Genomic DNA, 22,571 nt, shown 5'->3' on the forward strand with positions numbered 1-22,571 from the left:
GCTAATACTTAGTTTTAGATCCCAAATCCCACTTTCAACCACACACTGGCCTAGGCAAACCATCAGGGAAGACAAGCAAAGGGATTCTATTCAAACCAAGACGCTGATGTCAGTTGGAGGAACTACCCCACCCTCAGGATACTGGAACACAACCTTGTGTGGTGGGGAGATTTGAAGCCCCACTCCACGCAGATGAATGGGTGCTCAGGAGTTTCCCTTTATGGAGAATTCATCTAAATACTTCCTCAGTCCATCGGGGACACTCGCTACTATTTGGCCTCAAAGCCCAACCCCCAGGTTTCTCTCAGAGTCAGTCCTAGGGAAACACTCAGGGATTACAAGCTAAGGGATTCTATTAGAACCCAGCCGCTTCTGTCACCTGAAATTGCCAGCCCACACTCAGGATAGCAGAAAACGTCTTCATGTGTGTTCTGGTGGTGGGGATACAGAGTCCACGCTTTTTTCAAGGAGCACAGGTATTCCCATGTTGTGGGCTTTTGGTTAATAACCTCCAAATCCCATGGAGAAGCACTCGCTAATACTTGGATTTAGAGCCCAACCCACCCTTTCCCCAGCACTCCGTATCAGGCAACCAAACAGGGTAGACAAGTTAAGCGATTTTATAAGAACCAAGGCCCTGCTCTCAGTTGGAGGAGGCTGCCCACTCTCAGGATAACTGTGCAAGTGTTCGTGTGTGTGCTGGAGGTGTGGAAACAGACTCCACGGATCTTTATGGGGGCACAGGTGTTCCCAGGTTAGGGATGTAGTTTAAACACCTCCACAAACCATAGAGAGGTCATCGCAAATACTTGGATTTGGAGCCCAAACCACACTTTCCCCCGCACTCCCGCCTAGGCTTTCCATCAGGGAAGACAAGCAAAGGGATTCAATTAGAACCCAGGCGCTGCTGTCAGTTGGAGGAACTTCCCTGCACTCAGAATTCCAGAACACATTCTTAGGTGTGGGAGAGATGTGCAGCCCCACTGCACCCAGATGAATGCAGGAAAATGTGTTCCGTTTAGGGAGAAGTCCTCTAAGTACTTCCTCAATGGATCAGGGGGCACTCACAGCTACGTGGCCTCCAAGCCCAACCCTCAGCTTTCCCTCATGGCCTGGCCTAAAAGAACACTCAGGGAACAGAAGCTAAGGGATACTAATAGAATCCAGGTGCTGCTGTCAGTTTGAGGAACTTCCCCACACTCAGAATACCAGAACACTTCTTCGTGTGTGTGCTGGATGTAAGGAAACAGTCAAAGCATCTTTCAGGGGGCACATTTATTCCATGGCTGTGGGTTGTAGGTTAAAAACCCACATCCCATGGATAGGCTCTCGCTTATACTTGGTTTAGAGCCCAACCCCCACTTTCCCCCACTCTCCAGCCTAGGCATGCCATCAGGGAAGACAAGCTAAGGGATTCTTTTAGAACCCAGGCGCTGCTGTCATTTGGAGGAGCCTCCCCACAATCAGGATACCTGAGCACGTCTCCGTGGGTGTGCTGGAGGTGGGGAAACAGATTCCACGCATCTTTATGGGGCACAGGTGTTCCAAGGTTGGGGAAGTAGTTTAAAACCCTCCACTACCCACAGAGATGCACTCGCTAATACTTGGCTTTAGAGCCCATCCCCCACCATCGCTTACTGCTAGGCCTAGGAAAACACATAGGGAAGTCAAGCTAAGGGATTCTATTACAACCCAGGTGCTGCTGTCTGTTGGTGGAACCTCCCCACACTCAGAAACCCAGAACACTTCTTCCTGTGTGTGCTGGACGTGGGGAAACATAGCACACGCATTTTTCAGGGGTCACAGTAATTCCCAAGTTGTGGGTTGTAGTTTAAACATCTCCACTACCCATGGAGAGGCACACGCTAATACTTAGTTTTAGATCCCAAATCCCACTTTCAACCACACACTGGCCTAGGCAAACCATCAGGGAAGACAAGCAAAGGGATTCTATTCAAACCAAGACGCTGATGTCAGTTGGAGGAACTACCCCACCCTCAGGATACTGGAACCCAACCTTGTGTGGTGGGGAGATTTGAAGCCCCACTCCACGCAGATGAATGGGTGCTCAGGAGTTTCCCTTTATGGAGAATTCATCTAAATACTTCCTCAGTCCATCGGGGACACTCGCTACTATTTGGCCTCAAAGTCCAACCCCCAGGTTTCTCTCAGAGTCAGTCCTAGGGAAACACTCAGGGATTACAAGCTAAGGGATTCTATTAGAACCCAGCCGCTTCTGTCACCTGAAATTGCCAGCCCACACTCAGGATAGCAGAAAACTTCTTCATGTGTGTTCTGGTGGTGGGGATACAGAGTCCACGCTTTTTTCAAGGAGCACAGGTATTCCCATGTTGTGGGCTTTTGGTTAATAACCTCCAGATCCCATGGAGAAGCACTCGCTAATAGTTGGATTTAGAGCCCAACCCACCCTTTCCCCAGCACTCCGTATCAGGCAACCAAACAGGGTAGACAAGTTAAGCGATTTTATAAGAACCAAGGCCCTGCTCTCAGTTGGAGGAGGCTGCCCACTCTCAGGATAACTGTGCAAGTGTTCGTGTGTGTGCTGGAGGTGTGGAAACAGACTCCACGGATCTTTATGGGGGCACAGGTGTTCCCAGGTTAGGGATGTAGTTTAAACACCTCCACAAACCATAGAGAGGTCATCGCAAATACTTGGTTTTGGAGCCCAAACCACACTTTCCCCCGCACTCCCGCCTAGGCTTTCCATCAGGGAAGACAAGCAAAGGGATTCAATTAGAACCCAGGCGCTGCTGTCAGTTGGAGGAACTTCCCTGCACTCAGAATTCCAGAACACATTCTTAGGTGTGGGAGAGATGTGCAGCCCCACTGCACCCAGATGAATGCAGGAAAAGGTGTTCCGTTTAGGCAGAAGTCCTCTAAGTACTTCCTCAATGGATCAGGGGGCACTCACTGCTACGTGGCCTCCAAGCCCAACCCCCAGCTTTCCCTCATGGCCTGGTCTAAGAGAACCCTCAGGGAACAGAAGCTAAGGGATACTAATAGAATCCAGGTGCTGCTGTCAGTTTGAGGAACTTCCCCACACTCAGAATACCAGAACACTTCTTCGTGTGTGTGCTGGATGTAGGGAAACAGTCAAAGCATCTTTCAGGGGGCACATTTATTCCATGGCTGTGGGTTGTAGGTTAAAAACCCACATCCCATGGATAGGCTCTCGCTTATACTTGGTTTAGAGCCCAACCCCCACTTTCCCCCACTCTCCAGCCTAGGCATGCCATCAGGGAAGACAAGCTAAGGGATTCTTTTAGAACCCAGGCGCTGCTGTCATTTGGAGGAGCCTCCCCACAATCAGGATACCTGAGCACGTCTCCGTGTGTGTGCTGGAGGTGGGGAAACAGATTCCACGCATCTTTATGGGGCACAGGTGTTCCAAGGTTGGGGAAGTAGTTTAAAACCCTCCACTACCCACAGAGATGCACTCGCTAATACTTGGCTTTAGAGCCCATCCCCCACCATCGCTTACTGCTAGGCCTAGGAAAACACTTAGGGAAGTCAAGCTAAGGGATTCTATTACAACCCAGGTGCTGCTGTCTGTTGGTGGAACCTCCCCACACTCAGAACCCCAGAACACTTCTTCCTGTGTGTGCTGGACGTGGGGAAACATAGCACACGCATTTTTCAGGGGTCACAGTAATTCCCAAGTTGTGGGTTGTAGTTTAAACATCTCCACTACCCATGGAGAGGCACACGCTAATACTTAGTTTTAGATCCCAAATCCCACTTTCAACCACACACTGGCCTAGGCAAACCATCAGGGAAGACAAGCAAAGGGATTCTATTCAAACCAAGACGCTGATGTCAGTTGGAGGATCTACCACACCCTCAGGATACTGGAACCCAACCTTGTGTGGTGGGGAGATTTGAAGCCCCACTCCACGCAGATGAATGGGTGCTCAGGAGTTTCCCTTTATGGAGAATTCATCTAAATACTTCCTCAGTCCATCGGGGACACTCACTACTAATTGGCCTCAAAGCCCAACCCCCAGGTTTCTCTCAGAGTCAGTCCTAGGGAAACACTCAGGGATTACAAGCTAAGGGATTCTATTAGAACCCAGCCACTTCTGTCACCTGAAATTGCCAGCCCACACTCAGGATAGCAGAAAACTTCTTCATGTGTGTTCTGGTGGTGGGGATACAGAGTCCACGCTTTTTTCAAGGAGCACAGGTATTCCCATGTTGTGGGCTTTTGGTTAATAACCTCCAAATCCCATGGAGAAGCACTCGCTAATACTTGGATTTAGAGCCCAACCCACCCTTTCCCCAGCACTCCGTATCAGGCAACCAAACAGGGTAGACAAGTTAAGCAATTTTATAAGAACCAAGGCCCTGCTCTCAGTTGGAGGAGGCTGCCCACTCTCAGGATAACTGTGCAAGTGTTCGTGTGTGTGCTGGAGGTGTGGAAACAGACTCCACGGATCTTTATGGGGGCACAGGTGTTCCCAGGTTAGGGATGTAGTTTAAACACCTCCACAAACCATAGAGAGGTCATCGCCAATACTTGGTTTTGGAGCCCAAACCACACTTTCCCCCGCACTCCCGCCTAGGCTTTCCATCAGGGAAGACAAGCAAAGGGATTCAATTAGAACCCAGGCGCTGCTGTCAGTTGGAGGAACTTCCCTGCACTCAGAATTCCAGAACACATTCTTAGGTGTGGGAGAGATGTGCAGCCCCACTGCACCCAGATGAATGCAGGAAAAGGTGTTCCGTTTAGGGAGAAGTCCTCTAAGTACTTCCTCAATGGATCAGGGGGCACTCACAGCTACGTGGCCTCCAAGCCCAACCCTCAGCTTTCCCTCATGGCCTGGCCTAAAAGAACACTCAGGGAACAGAAGCTAAGGGATACTAATAGAATCCAGGTGCTGCTGTCAGTTTGAGGAACTTCCCCACACTCAGAATACCAGAACACTTCTTCGTGTGTGTGCTGGATGTAGGGAAACAGTCAAAGCATCTTTCAGGGGGCACATTTATTCCATGGCTGTGGGTTGTAGGTTAAAAACCCACATCCCATGGATAGGCTCTCGCTTATACTTGGTTTAGAGCCCAACCCCCACTTTCCCCCACTCTCCAGCCTAGGCATGCCATCAGGGAAGACAAGCTAAGGGATTCTTTTAGAACCCAGGCGCTGCTGTCATTTGGAGGAGCCTCCCCACAATCAGGATACCTGAGCACGTCTCCGTGTGTGTGCTGGAGGTGGGGAAACAGATTCCACGCATCTTTATGGGGCACAGGTGTTCCAAGGTTGGGGAAGTAGTTTAAAACCCTCCACTACCCACAGAGATGCACTCGCTAATACTTGGCTTTAGAGCCCATCCCCCACCATCGCTTACTGCTAGGCCTAGGAAAACACTTAGGGAAGTCAAGCTAAGGGATTCTATTACAACCCAGGTGCTGCTGTCTGTTGGAGGAACCTCCCCACACTCAGAACCCCAGAATACTTCTTCCTGTGTGTGCTGGACGTGGGGAAACATAGCACACGCATTTTTCAGGGGTCACAGTAATTCCCAAGTTGTGGGTTGTAGTTTAAACATCTCCACTACCCATGGAGAGGCACACGCTAATACTTAGTTTTAGATCCCAAATCCCACTTTCAACCACACACTGGCCTAGGCAAACCATCAGGGAAGACAAGCAAAGGGATTCTATTCAAACCAAGACGCTGATGTCAGTTGGAGGAACTACCCCACCCTCAGGATACTGGAACCCAACCTTGTGTGGTGGGGAGATTTGAAGCCCCACTCCACGCAGATGAATGGGTGCTCAGGTGTTTCCCTTTATGGAGAATTCATCTAAATACTTCCTCAGTCCATCGGGGACACTCGCTACTATTTGGCCTCAAAGCCCAACCCCCAGGTTTCTCTCAGAGTCAGTCCTAGGGAAACACTCAGGGATTACAAGCTAAGGGATTCTATTAGAACCCAGCCGCTTCTGTCACCTGAAATTGCCAGCCCACACACAGGATAGCAGAAAACTTCTTCATGTGTGTTCTGGTGGTGGGGATACAGAGTCCACGCTTTTTTCAAGGAGCACAGGTATTCCCATGTTGTGGGCTTTTGGTTAATAACCTCCAAATCCCATGGAGAAGCACTCGCTAATACTTGGATTTAGAGCCCAACCCACCCTTTCCCCAGCACTCCGTATCAGGCAACCAAACAGGGTAGACAAGTTAAGCGATTTTATAAGAACCAAGGCCCTGCTCTCAGTTGGAGGAGGCTGCCCACTCTCAGGATAACTGTGCAAGTGTTCGTGTGTGTGCTGGAGGTGTGGAAACAGACTCCACGGATCTTTATGGGGGCACAGGTGTTCCCAGGTTAGGGATGTAGTTTAAACACCTCCACAAACCATAGAGAGGTCATCGCCAATACTTGGTTTTGGAGCCCAAACCACACTATCCCCCGCACTCCCGCCTAGGCTTTCCATCAGGGAAGACAAGCAAAGGGATTCAATTAGAACCCAGGCGCTGCTGTCAGTTGGAGGAACTTCCCTGCACTCAGAATTCCAGAACACATTCTTAGGTGTGGGAGAGATGTGCAGCCCCACTGCACCCAGATGAATGCAGGAAAAGGTGTTCCCTTTAGGGAGAAGTCCTCTAAGTACTTCCTCAATGGATCAGGGGGCACTCACTGCTACGTGGCCTCCAAGCCCAACCCCCAGCTTTCCCTCATGGCCTGGCCTAAAAGAACACTCAGGGAACAGAAGCTAAGGGATACTAATAGAATCCAGGTGCTGCTGTCAGTTTGAGGAACTTCCCCACACTCAGAATACCAGAACACATCTTCGTGTGTGTGCTGGATGTAGGGAAACAGTCAAAGCATCTTTCAGGGGGCACATTTATTCCATGGTTGTGGGTTGTAGGTTAAAAACCCACATCCCATGGATAGGCTCTCGCTTATACTTGGTTTAGAGCCCAACCCCCACTTTCACCCACTCTCCAGCCTAGGCATGCCTTCAGGGAACACAAGCTAAGGGATTCTTTTAGAACCCAGGCGCTGCTGTCATTTGGAGGAGCCTCCCCACAATCAGGATACCTGAGCACGTCTCCGTGTGTGTGCTGGAGGTGGGGAAACAGATTCCACGCATCTTTATGGGGCACAGGTGTTCCAAGGTTGGGGAAGTAGTTTAAAACCCTCCACTACCCACAGAGATGCACTCGCTAATACTTGGCTTTAGAGCCCATCCCCCACCATCGCTTACTGCTAGGCCTAGGAAAACACTTAGGGAAGTCAAGCTAAGGGATTCTATTACAACCCAGGTGCTGCTGTCTGTTGGAGGAACCTCCCCACACTCAGAACCCCAGAACACTTCTTTCTGTGTGTGCTGGACGTGGGGAAACATAGCACACGCATTTTTCAGGGGTCACAGTAATTCCCAAGTTGTGGGTTTTAGTTTAAACATCTCCACTACCCATGGAGAGGCACATGCTAATACTTAGTTTTAGATCCCAAATCCCACTTTCAACCACACACTGGCCTAGGCAAACCATCAGGGAAGACAAGCAAAGGGATTCTATTCAAACCAAGACGCTGATGTCAGTTGGAGGAACTACCCCACCCTCAGGATACTGGAACCCAACCTTGTGTGGTGGGGAGATTTGAAGCCCCACTCCACGCAGATGAATGGGTGCTCAGGTGTTTCCCTTTATGGAGAATTCATCTAAATACTTCCTCAGTCCATCGGGGACACTCGCTACTATTTGGCCTCAAAGCCCAACCCCCAGGTTTCTCTCAGAGTCAGTCCTAGGGAAACACTCAGGGATTACAAGCTAAGGGATTCTATTAGAACCCAGCCGCTTCTGTCACCTGAAATTGCCAGCCCACACTCAGGATAGCAGAAAACTTCTTCATGTGTGTTCTGGTGGTGGGGATACAGAGTCCACACTTTTTTCAAGGAGCACAGGTATTCCCATGTTGTGGGCTTTTGGTTAATAACCTCCAAATCCCATGGAGAAGCACTCGCTAATACTTGGATTTAGAGCCCAACCCACCCTTTCCCCAGCACTCCGTATCAGGCAACCAAACAGGGTAGACAAGTTAAGCGATTTTATAAGAACCAAGGCCCTGCTCTCAGTTGGAGGAGGCTGCCCACTCTCAGGATAACTGTGCAAGTGTTCGTGTGTGTGCTGGAGGTGTGGAAACAGACTCCACGGATCTTTATGGGGGCACAGGTGTTCCCAGGTTAGGGATGTAGTTTAAACACCTCCACAAACCATAGAGAGGTCATCGCAAATACTTGGTTTTGGAGCCCAAACCACACTTTCCCCCGCACTCCCGCCTAGGCTTTCCATCAGGGAAGACAAGCAAAGGGATTCAATTAGAACCCAGGCGCTGCTGTCAGTTGGAGGAACTTCCCTGCACTCAGAATTCCAGAACACATTCTTAGGTGTGGGAGAGATGTGCAGCCCCACTGCACCCAGATGAATGCAGGAAAAGGTGTTCCCTTTAGGGAGAAGTCCTCTAAGTACTTCCTCAATGGATCAGGGGGCACTCACTGCTACTTGGCCTCCAAGCCCAACCCCCAGCTTTCCCTCATGGCCTGGCCTAAAAGAACACTCAGGGAACAGAAGCTAAGGGATACTAATAGAATCCAGGTGCTGCTGTCAGTTTGAGGAACTTCCCCACACTCAGAATACCAGAACACTTCTTCGTGTGTGTGCTGGATGTAGGGAAACAGTCAAAGCATCTTTCAGGGGGCACATTTATTCCATGGTTGTGGGTTGTAGGTTAAAAACCCACATCCCATGGATAGGCTCTCGCTTATACTTGGTTTAGAGCCCAACCCCCACTTTCTCCCACTCTCTAGCCTAGGCATGCTGTCAGGGAAGACAAGCTAAGGGATTCTTTTAGAACCCAGGCGCTGCTGTCATTTGGAGGAGCCTCCCCACAATCAGGATACCTGAGCACGTCTCCGTGTGTGTGCTGGAGGTGGGGAAACAGATTCCACGCATCTTTATGGGGCACAGGTGTTCCAAGGTTGGGGAAGTAGTTTAAAACCCTCCACTACCCACAGAGATGCACTCGCTAATACTTGGCTTTAGAGCCCATCCCCCACCATCGCTTACTGCTAGGCCTAGGAAAACACTTAGGGAAGTCAAGCGAAGGGATTCTATTACAACCCAGGTGCTGCTGTCTGTTGGAGGAACCTCCCCACAATCAGAACCCCAGAACACTTCTTCCTGTGTGTGCTGGACGTGGGGAAACATAGCACACGCATTTTTCAGGGGTCACAGTAATTCCCAAGTTGTGGGTTGTAGTTTAAACATCTCCACTACCCATGGAGAGGCACACGCTAATACTTAGTTTTAGATCCCAAATCCCACTTTCAACCACACACTGGCCTAGGCAAACCATCAGGGAAGACAAGCAAAGGGATTCTATTCAAACCAAGACGCTGATGTCAGTTGGAGGAACTACCCCACCCTCAGGATACTGGAACCCAACCTTGTGTGGTGGGGAGATTTGAAGCCCCACTCCACGCAGATGAATGGGTGCTCAGGTGTTTCCCTTTATGGAGAATTCATCTAAATACTTCCTCAGTCCATCGGGGACACTCGCTACTATTTGGCCTCAAAGCCCAACCCCCAGGTTTCTCTCAGAGTCAGTCCTAGGGAAACACTCAGGGATTACAAGCTAAGGGATTCTATTAGAACCCAGCCGCTTCTGTCACCTGAAATTGCCAGCCCACACTCAGGATAGCAGGAAACTTCTTCATGTGTGTTCTGGTGGTGGGGATACAGAGTCCACGCTTTTTTCAAGGAGCACAGGTATTCCCATGTTGTGGGCTTTTGGTTAATAACCTCCAAATCCCATGGAGAAGCACTCGCTAATACTTGGATTTAGAGCCCAACCCACCATTTCCCCAGCACTCCGTATCAGGCAACCAAACAGGGTAGACAAGTTAAGCGATTTTATAAGAACCAAGGCCCTGCTCTCAGTTGGAGGAGGCTGCCCACTCTCAGGATAACTGTGCAAGTGTTCGTGTGTGTGCTGGAGGTGTGGAAACAGACTCCCCGGCTCTTTATGGGGGCACAGGTGTTCCCAGGTTAGGGATGTAGTTTAAACACCTCCACAAACCATAGAGAGGTCATCGCCAATACTTGGTTTTGGAGCCCAAACCACACTTTCCCCCGCACTCCCGCCTAGGCTTTCCATCAGGGAAGACAAGCAAAGGGATTCAATTAGAACCCAGGCGCTGCTGTCAGTTGGAGGAACTTCCCTGCACTCAGAATTCCAGAACACATTCTTAGGTGTGGGAGAGATGTGCAGCCCCACTGCACCCAGATGAATGCAGGAAAAGGTGTTCCCTTTAGGGAGAAGTCCTCTAAGTACTTCCTCAATGGATCAGGGGGCACTCACTGCTACGTGGCCTCCAAGCCCAACCCCCAGCTTTCCCTCATGGCCTGGCCTAAAAGAACACTCAGGGAACAGAAGCTAAGGGATACTAATAGAATCCAGGTGCTGCTGTCAGTTTGAGGAACTTCCCCACACTCAGAATACCAGAACACATCTTCGTGTGTGTGCTGGATGTAGGGAAACAGTCAAAGCATCTTTCAGGGGGCACATTTATTCCATGGTTGTGGGTTGTAGGTTAAAAACCCACATCCCATGGATAGGCTCTCGCTTATACTTGGTTTAGAGCCCAACCCCCACTTTCACCCACTCTCCAGCCTAGGCATGCCTTCAGGGAACACAAGCTAAGGGATTCTTTTAGAACCCAGGCGCTGCTGTCATTTGGAGGAGCCTCCCCACAATCAGGATACCTGAGCACGTCTCCGTGTGTGTGCTGGAGGTGGGGAAACAGATTCCACGCATCTTTATGGGGCACAGGTGTTCCAAGGTTGGGGAAGTAGTTTAAAACCCTCCACTACCCACAGAGATGCACTCGCTAATACTTGGCTTTAGAGCCCATCCCCCACCATCGCTTACTGCTAGGCCTAGGAAAACACTTAGGGAAGTCAAGCTAAGGGATTCTATTACAACCCAGGTGCTGCTGTCTGTTGGAGGAACCTCCCCACACTCAGAACCCCAGAACACTTCTTTCTGTGTGTGCTGGACGTGGGGAAACATAGCACACGCATTTTTCAGGGGTCACAGTAATTCCCAAGTTGTGGGTTTTAGTTTAAACATCTCCACTACCCATGGAGAGGCACATGCTAATACTTAGTTTTAGATCCCAAATCCCACTTTCAACCACACACTGGCCTAGGCAAACCATCAGGGAAGACAAGCAAAGGGATTCTATTCAAACCAAGACGCTGATGTCAGTTGGAGGAACTACCCCACCCTCAGGATACTGGAACCCAACCTTGTGTGGTGGGGAGATTTGAAGCCCCACTCCACGCAGATGAATGGGTGCTCAGGTGTTTCCCTTTATGGAGAATTCATCTAAATACTTCCTCAGTCCATCGGGGACACTCGCTACTATTTGGCCTCAAAGCCCAACCCCCAGGTTTCTCTCAGAGTCAGTCCTAGGGAAACACTCAGGGATTACAAGCTAAGGGATTCTATTAGAACCCAGCCGCTTCTGTCACCTGAAATTGCCAGCCCACACTCAGGATAGCAGAAAACTTCTTCATGTGTGTTCTGGTGGTGGGGATACAGAGTCCACACTTTTTTCAAGGAGCACAGGTATTCCCATGTTGTGGGCTTTTGGTTAATAACCTCCAAATCCCATGGAGAAGCACTCGCTAATACTTGGATTTAGAGCCCAACCCACCCTTTCCCCAGCACTCCGTATCAGGCAACCAAACAGGGTAGACAAGTTAAGCGATTTTATAAGAACCAAGGCCCTGCTCTCAGTTGGAGGAGGATGCCCACTCTCAGGATAACTGTGCAAGTGTTCGTGTGTGTGCTGGAGGTGTGGAAACAGACTCCACGGATCTTTATGGGGGCACAGGTGTTCCCAGGTTAGGGATGTAGTTTAAACACCTCCACAAACCATAGAGAGGTCATCGCAAATACTTGGTTTTGGAGCCCAAACCACACTTTCCCCCGCACTCCCGCCTAGGCTTTCCATCAGGGAAGACAAGCAAAGGGATTCAATTAGAACCCAGGCGCTGCTGTCAGTTGGAGGAACTTCCCTGCACTCAGAATTCCAGAACACATTCTTAGGTGTGGGAGAGATGTGCAGCCCCACTGCACCCAGATGAATGCAGGAAAAGGTGTTCCCTTTAGGGAGAAGTCCTCTAAGTACTTCCTCAATGGATCAGGGGGCACTCACTGCTACTTGGCCTCCAAGCCCAACCCCCAGCTTTCCCTCATGGCCTGGCCTAAAAGAACACTCAGGGAACAGAAGCTAAGGGATACTAATAGAATCCAGGTGCTGCTGTCAGTTTGAGGAACTTCCCCACACTCAGAATACCAGAACACTTCTTCGTGTGTGTGCTGGATGTAGGGAAACAGTCAAAGCATCTTTCAGGGGGCACATTTATTCCATGGCTGTGGGTTGTAGGTTAAAAACCCACATCCCATGGATAGGCTCTCGCTTATACTTGGTTTAGAGCCCAACCCCCACTTTCCCCCACTCTCCAGCCTAGGCATGCTATCAGGGAAGACAAGCTGAGGGATTCTTTTAGAACCCAGGCGCTGCTGTCATTTGGAGGAGCCTCCCCACAATCAGGATACCTGAGCACGTCTCCGTGTGTGTGCTGGAGGTGGGGAAACAGATTCCACGCATCTTTATGGGGCACAGGTGTTCCAAGGTTGGGGAAGTAGTTTAAAACCCTCCACTACCCACAGAGATGCACTCGCTAATACTTGGCTTTAGAGCCCATCCCCCACCATCGCTTACTGCTAGGCCTAGGAAAACACTTAGGGAAGTCAAGCGAAGGGATTCTATTACAACCCAGGTGCTGCTGTCTGTTGGAGGAACCTCCCCACAATCAGAACCCCAGAACACTTCTTCCTGTGTGTGCTGGACGTGGGGAAACATAGCACACGCATTTTTCAGGGGTCACAGTAATTCCCAAGTTGTGGGTTGTAGTTTAAACATCTCCACTACCCATGGAGAGGCACACGCTAATACTTAGTTTTAGATCCCAAATCCCACTTTCAACCACACACTGGCCTAGGCAAACCATCAGGGAAGACAAGCAAAGGGATTCTATTCAAACCAAGACGCTGATGTCAGTTGGAGGAACTACCCCACCCTCAGGATACTGAAACCCAACCTTGTGTGGTGGGGAGATTTGAAGCCCCACTCCACGCAGATGAATGGGTGCTCAGGTGTTTCCCTTTATGGAGAATTCATCTAAATACTTCCTCAGTCCATCGGGGACACTCGCTACTATTTGGCCTCAAAGCCCAACCCCCAGGTTTCTCTCAGAGTCAGTCCTAGGGAAACACTCAGGGATTACAAGCTAAGGGATTCTATTAGAACCCAGCCGCTTCTGTCACCTGAAATTGCCAGCCCACACTCAGGATAGCAGGAAACTTCTTCATGTGTGTTCTGGTGGTGGGGATACAGAGTCCACGCTTTTTTCAAGGAGCACAGGTATTCCCATGTTGTGGGCTTTTGGTTAATAACCTCCAAATCCCATGGAGAAGCACTCGCTAATACTTGGATTTAGAGCCCAACCCACCCTTTCCCCAGCACTCCGTATCAGGCAACCAAACAGGGTAGACAAGTTAAGCGATTTTATAAGAACCAAGGCCCTGCTCTCAGTTGGAGGAGGCTGCCCACTCTCAGGATAACTGTGCAAGTGTTCGTGTGTGTGCTGGAGGTGTGGAAACAGACTCCCCGGCTCTTTATGGGGGCACAGGTGTTCCCAGGTTAGGGATGTAGTTTAAACACCTCCACAAACCATAGAGAGGTCATCGCAAATACTTGGTTTTGGAGCCCAAACCACACTTTCCCCCGCACTCCCGCCTAGGCTTTCCATCAGGGAAGACAAGCAAAGGGATTCAATTAGAACCCAGGCGCTGCTGTCAGTTGGAGGAACTTCCCTGCACTCAGAATTCCAGAACACATTCTTAGGTGTGGGAGAGATGTGCAGCCTCACTGCACCCAGATGAATGGAGGAAAAGGAGTTCTGTTTAGGGAGAAGTCCTCTAAGTACTTCCTCAATGGATCAGGGGGCACTCACTGCTACGTGGCCTCCAAGCCCAACCCCCAGCTTTCCCTCATGGCCTGGTCTAATAGAACACTCAGGTAAAAGAAGCTAAGGGATAATAATGGAATCCAGGTGCTGCTGTCAGTTTGAGGAACTTCCCCACACTCAGAATACCAGAATACTTCTTCGTGTGTGTGCTGGATGTAGGGAAACAGTCAAAGCATCTTTCAGGGGGCACATTTATTTCATGGTTGTGGGTTGTAGGTTAAAAACCCACATCCCATGGATAGGCTCTCGCTTATACTTGGTTTAGAGCCCAACCCCCACTTTCCCCCACTCTCCAGCCTAGGCATGCTATCAGGGAAGACAAGCTAAGGGATTCTTTAAGAACCCAGGCGCTGCTGTCATTTGGAGGAGCCTCCCCACAATCAGGATACCAGAGCACGTCTCCGTGGGTGTGCTGGAGGTGGGGAAACAGATTCCACGCATCTTTATGGGGCACAGGTGTTCCAAGGTTGGGGAAGTAGTTTAAAACCCTCCACTACCCACAGAGATGCACTCGCTAATACTTGGCTTTAGAGCCCATCCCCCACCATCGCTTACTGCTAGGCCTAGGAAAACACTTAGGGAAGTCAAGCGAAGTGATTCTATTACAACCCAGGTGCTGCTGTCTGTTGGAGGAACCTCCCCACACTCAGAACCCCAGAACACTTCTTCCTGTGTGTGCTGGACGTGGGGAAACATAGCACACGCATTTTTCAGGGGTCACAGTAATTCCCAAGTTGTGGGTTGTAGTTTAAACATCTCCACTACCCATGGAGAGGCACACGCTAATACTTAGTTTTAGATCCCAAATCCCACTTTCAACCACACACTGGCCTAGGCAAACCATCAGGGAAGACAAGCAAAGGGATTCTATTCAAACCAAGACGCTGATGTCAGTTGGAGGAACTTCCCCACCCTCAGGATACTGGAACCCAACCTTGTGTGGTGGGGAGATTTGAAGCCCCACTCCACGCAGATGAATGGGTGCTCAGGTGTTTCCCTTTATGGAGAATTCATCTAAATACTTCCTCAGTCCATCGGGGACACTCGCTACTATTTGGCCTCAAAGCCCAACCCCCAGGTTTCTCTCAGAGTCAGTCCTAGGGAAACACTCAGGGATTACAAGCTAAGGGATTCTATTAGAACCCAGCCGCTTCTGTCACCTGAAATTGCCAGCCCACACTCAGGATAGCAGAAAACTTCTTCATGTGTGTTCTGGTGGTGGGGATACAGAGTCCACGCTTTTTTCAAGGAGCACAGGTATTCCCATGTTGTGGGCTTTTGGTTAATAACCTCCAGATCCCATGGAGAAGCACTCGCTAATAGTTGGATTTAGAGCCCAACCCACCCTTTCCCCAGCACTCCGTATCAGGCAACCAAACAGGGTAGACAAGTTAAGCGATTTTATAAGAACCAAGGCCCTGCTCTCAGTTGGAGGAGGCTGCCCACTCTCAGGATAACTGTGCAAGTGTTCGTGTGTGTGCTGGAGGTGTGGAAACAGACTCCACGGATCTTTATGGGGGCACAGGTGTTCCCAGGTTAGGGATGTAGTTTAAACACCTCCACAAACCATAGAGAGGTCATCGCCAATACTTGGTTTTGGAGCCCAAACCACACTTTCCCCCGCACTCCCGCCTAGGCTTTCCATCAGGGAAGACAAGCAAAGGGATTCAATTAGAACCCAGGCGCTGCTGTCAGTTGGAGGAACTTCCCTGCACTCAGAATTCCAGAACACATTCTTAGGTGTGGGAGAGATGTGCAGCCCCACTGCACCCAGATGAATGGAGGAAAAGGAGTTCTGTTTAGGGAGAAGTCCTCTAAGTACTTCCTCAATGGATCAGTGGGCACTCACTGCTACGTGGCCTCCAAGCCCAACCCCCAGCTTTCCCTCATGGTCTGGTCTAAGAGAACACTCAGATAAAAGAAGCTAAGGGATACTAATGGAATCCAGGTGCTGCTGTCAGTTTGAGGAACTTCCCCACACTCAGAATACCAGAACACATCTTCGTGTGTGTGCTGGATGTAGGGAAACAGTCAAAGCATCTTTCAGGGGGCACATTTATTCCATGGTTGTGGGTTGTAGGTTAAAAACCCACATCCCATGGATAGGCTCTCGCTTATACTTGGTTTAGAGCCCAACCCCCACTTTCCCCCACTCTCCAGCCTAGGCATGCCATCAGGGAAGACAAGCTAAGGGATTCTTTTAGAACCCAGGCGCTGCTGTGATTTGGAGGAGCCTCCCCACAATCAGGATACCTGAGCACGTCTCCGTGGGTGTGCTGGAGGTGGGGAAACAGATTCCACGCAACTTTATGGGGCACAGGTGTTCCAAGGTTGGGGAAGTAGTTTAAAACCCTCCACTACCCACAGAGATGCACTCGCTAATACTTGGCTTTAGAGCCCATCCCCCACCATCGCTTACTGCTAGGCCTAGGAAAACACTTAGGGAAGTCAAGCGAAGGGATTCTATTACAACCCAGGTGCTGCTGTCTGTTGGAGGAACCTCCCCACACTCAGAACCCCAGAACACTTCTTCCTGTGTGTGCTGGACGTGGGGAAACATAGCACACGCATTTTTCAGGGGTCACAGTAATTCCCAAGTTGTGGGTTGTAGTTTAAACATCTCCACTACCCATGGAGAGGCACACGCTAATACTTAGTTTTAGATCCCAAATCCCACTTTCAACCACACACTGGCCTAGGCAAACCATCAGGGAAGACAAGCAAAGGGATTCTATTCAAACCAAGACGCTGATGTCAGTTGGAGGAACTACCCCACCCTCAGGATACTGGAACCCAACCTTGTGTGGTGGGGAGATTTGAAGCCCCACTCCACGCAGATGAATGGGTGCTCAGGTGTTTCCCTTTATGGAGAATTCATCTAAATACTTCCTCAGTCCATCGGGGACACTCGCTACTATTTGGCCTCAAAGCCCAACCCCCAGGTTTCTCTCAGAGTCAGTCCTAGGGAAACACTCAGGGATTACAAGCTAAGGGATTCTATTAGAACCCAGCCGCTTCTGTCACCTGAAATTGCCAGCCCACACTCAGGATAGCAGAAAACTTCTTCATGTGTGTTCTGGTGGTGGGGATACAGAGTCCACGCTTTTTTCAAGGAGCACAGGTATTCCCATGTTGTGGGCTTTTGGTTAATAACCTCCAAATCCCATGGAGAAGCACTCGCTAATACTTGGATTTAGAGCCCAACCCACCCTTTCCCCAGCACTCCGTATCAGGCAACCAAACAGGGTAGACAAGTTAAGCGATTTTATAAGAACCAAGGCCCTGCTCTCAGTTGGAGGAGGCTGCCCACTCTCAGGATAACTGTGCAAGTGTTCGTGTGTGTGCTGGAGGTGTGGAAACAGACTCCACGGATCTTTATGGGGGCACAGGTGTTCCCAGGTTAGGGATGTAGTTTAAACACCTCCACAAACCATAGAGAGGTCATCGCCAATACTTGGTTTTGGAGCCCAAACCACACTTTCCCCCGCACTCCCGCCTAGGCTTTCCATCAGGGAAGACAAGCAAAGGGATTCAATTAGAACCCAGGCGCTGCTGTCAGTTGGAGGAACTTCCCTGCACTCAGAATTCCAGAACACATTCTTAGGTGTGGGAGAGATGTGCAGCCCCACTGCACCCAGATGAATGGAGGAAAAGGAGTTCTGTTTAGGGAGAAGTCCTCTAAGTACTTCCTCAATGGATCAGGGGGCACTCACTGCTACGTGGCCTCCAAGCCCAACCCCCAGCTTTCCCTCATGGTCTGGTCTAAGAGAACACTCAGGTAAAAGAAGCTAAGGGATACTAATGGAATCCAGGTGCTGCTGTCAGTTTGAGGAACTTCCCCACACTCAGAATACCAGAACACATCTTCGTGTGTGTGCTGGATGTAGGGAAACAGTCAAAGCATCTTTCAGGGGGCACATTTATTCCATGGTTGTGGGTTGTAGGTTAAAAACCCACATCCCATGGATAGGCTCTCGCTTATACTTGATTTAGAGCCCAACCCCCACTTTCCCCCACTCTCCAGCCTAGGCATGCTATCAGGGAAGACAAGCTAAGGGATTCTTTAAGAACCCAGGCGCTGCTGTCATTTGGAGGAGCCTCCCCACAATCAGGATACCTGAGCACGTCTCCGTGTGTGTGCTGGAGGTGGGGAAACAGATTCCCCGCATCTTTATGGGGCACAGGTGTTCCAAGGTTGGGGAAGTAGTTTAAAACCCTCCACTACCCACAGAGATGCACTCGCTAATACTTGGCTTTAGAGCCCATCCCCCACCATCGCTTACTGCTAGGCCTAGGAAAACACTTAGGAAAGTCAAGCTAAGGGATTCTATTACAACCCAGGTGCTGCTGTCTGTTGGAGGAACCTCCCCACACTCAGAACCCCAGAACACTTCTTCCTGTGTGTGCTGGACGTGGGGAAACATAGCACACGCATTTTTCAGGGGTCACAGTAATTCCCAAGTTGTGGGTTGTAGTTTAAACATCTCCACTACCCATGGAGAGGCACACGCTAATACTTAGTTTTAGATCCCAAATCCCACTTTCAACCACACACTGGCCTAGGCAAACCATCAGGGAAGACAAGCAAAGGGATTCTATTCAAACCAAGACGCTGATGTCAGTTGGAGGAACTACCCCACCCTCAGGATACTGGAACACAACCTTGTGTGGTGGGAGATTTGAAGCCCCACTCCACGCAGATGAATGGGTGCTCAGGTGTTTCACTTTATGGAGAATTCATCTAAATACTTCCTCAGTCCATCGGGGACACTCGCTACTATTTGGCCTCAAAGCCCAACCCCCAGGTTTCTCTCAGAGTCAGTCCTAGGGAAACACTCAGGGATTACAAGCTAAGGGATTCTATTAGAACCCAGCCGCTTCTGTCACCTGAAATTGCCAGCCCACACTCAGGATAGCAGAAAACTTCTTCATGTGTGTTCTGGTGGTGGGGATACAGAGTCCACGCTTTTTTCAAGGAGCACAGGTATTCCCATGTTGTGGGCTTTTGGTTAATAACCTCCAAATCCCATGGAGAAGCACTCGCTAATACTTGGATTTAGAGCCCAACCCACCCTTTCCCCAGCACTCCGTATCAGGCAACCAAACAGGGTAGACAAGTTAAGCGATTTTATAAGAACCAAGGCCCTGCTCTCAGTTGGAGGAGGCTGCCCACTCTCAGGATAACTGTGCAAGTGTTCGTGTGTGTGCTGGAGGTGTGGAAACAGACTCCACGGATCTTTATGGGGGCACAGGTGTTCCCAGGTTAGGGATGTAGTTTAAACACCTCCACAAACCATAGAGAGGTCATCGCAAATACTTGGTTTTGGAGCCCAAACCACACTTTCCCCCGCACTCCCGCCTAGGCTTTCCATCAGGGAAGACAAGCAAAGGGATTCAATTAGAACCCAGGCGCTGCTGTCAGTTGGAGGAACTTCCCTGCACTCAGAATTCCAGAACACATTCTTAGGTGTGGGAGAGATGTGCAGCCCCACTGCACCCAGATGAATGCAGGAAAAGGTGTTCCCTTTAGGGAGAAGTCCTCTAAGTACTTCCTCAATGGATCAGGGGGCACTCACTGCTACGTGGCCTCCACGCCCAACCCCCAGCTTTCCCTCATGGCCTGGCCTAAAAGAACACTCAGGGAACAGAAGCTAAGGGATACTAATAGAATCCAGGTACTACTGTCAGTTTGAGGAACTTCCCCACACTCAGAATACAAGAACACATCTTCGTGTGTGTGCTGGATGTAGGGAAACAGTCAAAGCATCTTTCAGGGGGCACATTTATTCCATGGTTGTGGGTTGTAGGTTAAAAACCCACATCCCATGGATAGGCTCTCGCTTATACTTGGTTTAGAGCCCAACCCCCACTTTCCCCCACTCTCCAGCCTAGGCATGCCATCAGGGAAGACAAGCTAAGGGATTCTTTTAGAACCCAGGCGCTGCTGTCATTTGGAGGAGCCTCCCCACAATCAGGATACCTGAGCACGTCTCCGTGTGTGTGCTGGAGGTGGGGAAACAGATTCCACGCATCTTTATGGGGCACAGGTGTTCCAAGGTTGGGGAAGTAGTTTAAAACCCTCCACTACCCACAGAGATGCACTCGCTAATACTTGGCTTTAGAGCCCATCCCCCACCATCGCTTACTGCTAGGCCTAGGAAAACACTTAGGGAAGTCAAGCTAAGGGATTCTATTACAACCCAGGTGCTGCTGTCTGTTGGAGGAACCTCCCCACACTCAGAACCCCAGAACACTTCTTCCTGTGTGTGCTGGACGTGGGGAAACATAGCACACGCATTTTTCAGGGGTCACAGTAATTCCCAAGTTGTGGGTTGTAGTTTAAACATCTCCACTACCCATGGAGAGGCACACGCTAATACTTAGTTTTAGATCCCAAATCCCACTTTCAACCACACACTGGCCTAGGCAAACCATCAGGGAAGACACGCAAAGGGATTCTATTCAAACCAAGACGCTGATGTCAGTTGGAGGAACTACCCCACCCTCAGGATACTGGAACCCAACCTTGTGTGGTGGGGAGATTTGAAGCCCCACTCCACGCAGATGAATGGGTGCTCAGGTGTTTCCCTTTATGGAGAATTCATCTAAATACTTCCTCAGTCCATCGGGGACACTCGCTACTATTTGGCCTCAAAGCCCAACCCCCAGGTTTCTCTCAGAGTCAGTCCTAGGGAAACACTCAGGGATTACAAGCTAAGGGATTCTATTAGAACCCAGCCGCTTCTGTCACCTGAAATTGCCAGCCCACACTCAGGATAGCAGAAAACTTCTTCATGTGTGTTCTGGTGGTGGGGATACAGAGTCCACGCTTTTTTCAAGGAGCACAGGTATTCCCATGTTGTGGGCTTTTGGTTAATAACCTCCAAATCCCATGGAGAAGCACTCGCTAATACTTGGATTTAGAGCCCAACCCACCCTTTCCCCAGCACTCCGTATCAGGCAACCAAACAGGGTAGACAAGTTAAGCAATTTTATAAGAATCAAGGCCCTGCTCTCAGTTGGAGGAGGCTGCCCACTCTCAGGATAACTGTGCAAGTGTTCGTGTGTGTGCTGGAGGTGTGGAAACAGACTCCACGGATCTTTATGGGGGCACAGGTGTTCCCAGGTTAGGGATGTAGTTTATACAGCTCCACAAACCATAGAGAGGTCATCGCAAATACTTGGTTTTGGAGCCCAAACCACACTTTCCCCCGCACTCCCGCCTAGGCTTTCCATCAGGGAAGACAAGCAAAGGGATTCAATTAGAACCCAGGCGCTGCTGTCAGTTGGAGGAACTTCCCTGCACTCAGAATTCCAGAACACATTCTTAGGTGTGGGAGAGATGTGCAGCCCCACTGCACCCAGATGAATGCAGGAAAAGGAGTTCTGTTTAGGGAGAATTCCTCTAAGTACTTCCTCAATGGATCAGGGGGCACTCACTGCTACGTGGCCTCCAAGCCCAACCCCCAGCTTTCCCTCATGGTCTGGTCTAAGAGAACACTCAGGTAAAAGAAGCTAAGGGATACTAATGGAATCCAGGTGCTGCTGTCAGTTTGAGGAACTTCCCCACACTCAGAATACAAGAACACATCTTCGTGTGTGTGCTGGATGTAGGGAAACAGTCAAAGCATCTTTCAGGTGGCACATTTATTCCATGGTTGTGGGTTGTAGGTTAAAAACCCACATCCCATGGATAGGCTCTCGCTTATACTTGGTTTAGAGCCCAACCCCCACTTTCCCCCAATCTCCAGCCTAGGCATGCTATCAGGGAAGACAAGCTAAGGGATACTTTAAGAACCCAGGCGCTGCTGTGATTTGGAGGAGCCTCCCCACAATCAGGATACCTGAGCACGTCTCCGTGGGTGTGCTGGAGATGGGGAAACAGATTCCACGCATCTTTATGGGGCACAGGTGTTCCAAGGTTGGGGAAGTAGTTTAAAACCCTCCACTACCCACAGAGATGCACTCGCTAATACTTGGCTTTAGAGCCCATCCCCCACCATCGCTTACTGCTAGGCCTAGGAAAACACTTAGGGAAGTCAAGCTAAGGGATTCTATTACAACCCAGGTGCTGCTGTCTGTTGGAGGAACCACCCGACACTCAGAACCCCAGAACACTTCTTCCTGTGTGTGCTGGACGTGGGGAAACATAGCACACGCATTTTTCAGGGGTCACAGTAATTCCCAAGTTGTGGGTTGTAGTTTAAACATCTCCACTACCCATGGAGAGGCACACGCTAATACTTAGTTTTAGATCCCAAATCCCACTTTCAACCACACACTGGCCTAGGCAAACCATCAGGGAAGACACGTAAAGGGATTCTATTCAAACCAAGACGCTGATGTCAGTTGGAGGAACTACCCCACCCTCAGGATACTGGAACCCAACCTTGTGTGGTGGGGAGATTTGAAGCCCCAATCCACGCAGATGAATGGGTGC

Source organism: Vicugna pacos, unplaced genomic scaffold, assembly GCF_048564905.1.
Source record: "Vicugna pacos unplaced genomic scaffold, VicPac4 scaffold_17, whole genome shotgun sequence".
Classification (NCBI taxonomy): domain Eukaryota; kingdom Metazoa; phylum Chordata; class Mammalia; order Artiodactyla; family Camelidae; genus Vicugna; species Vicugna pacos.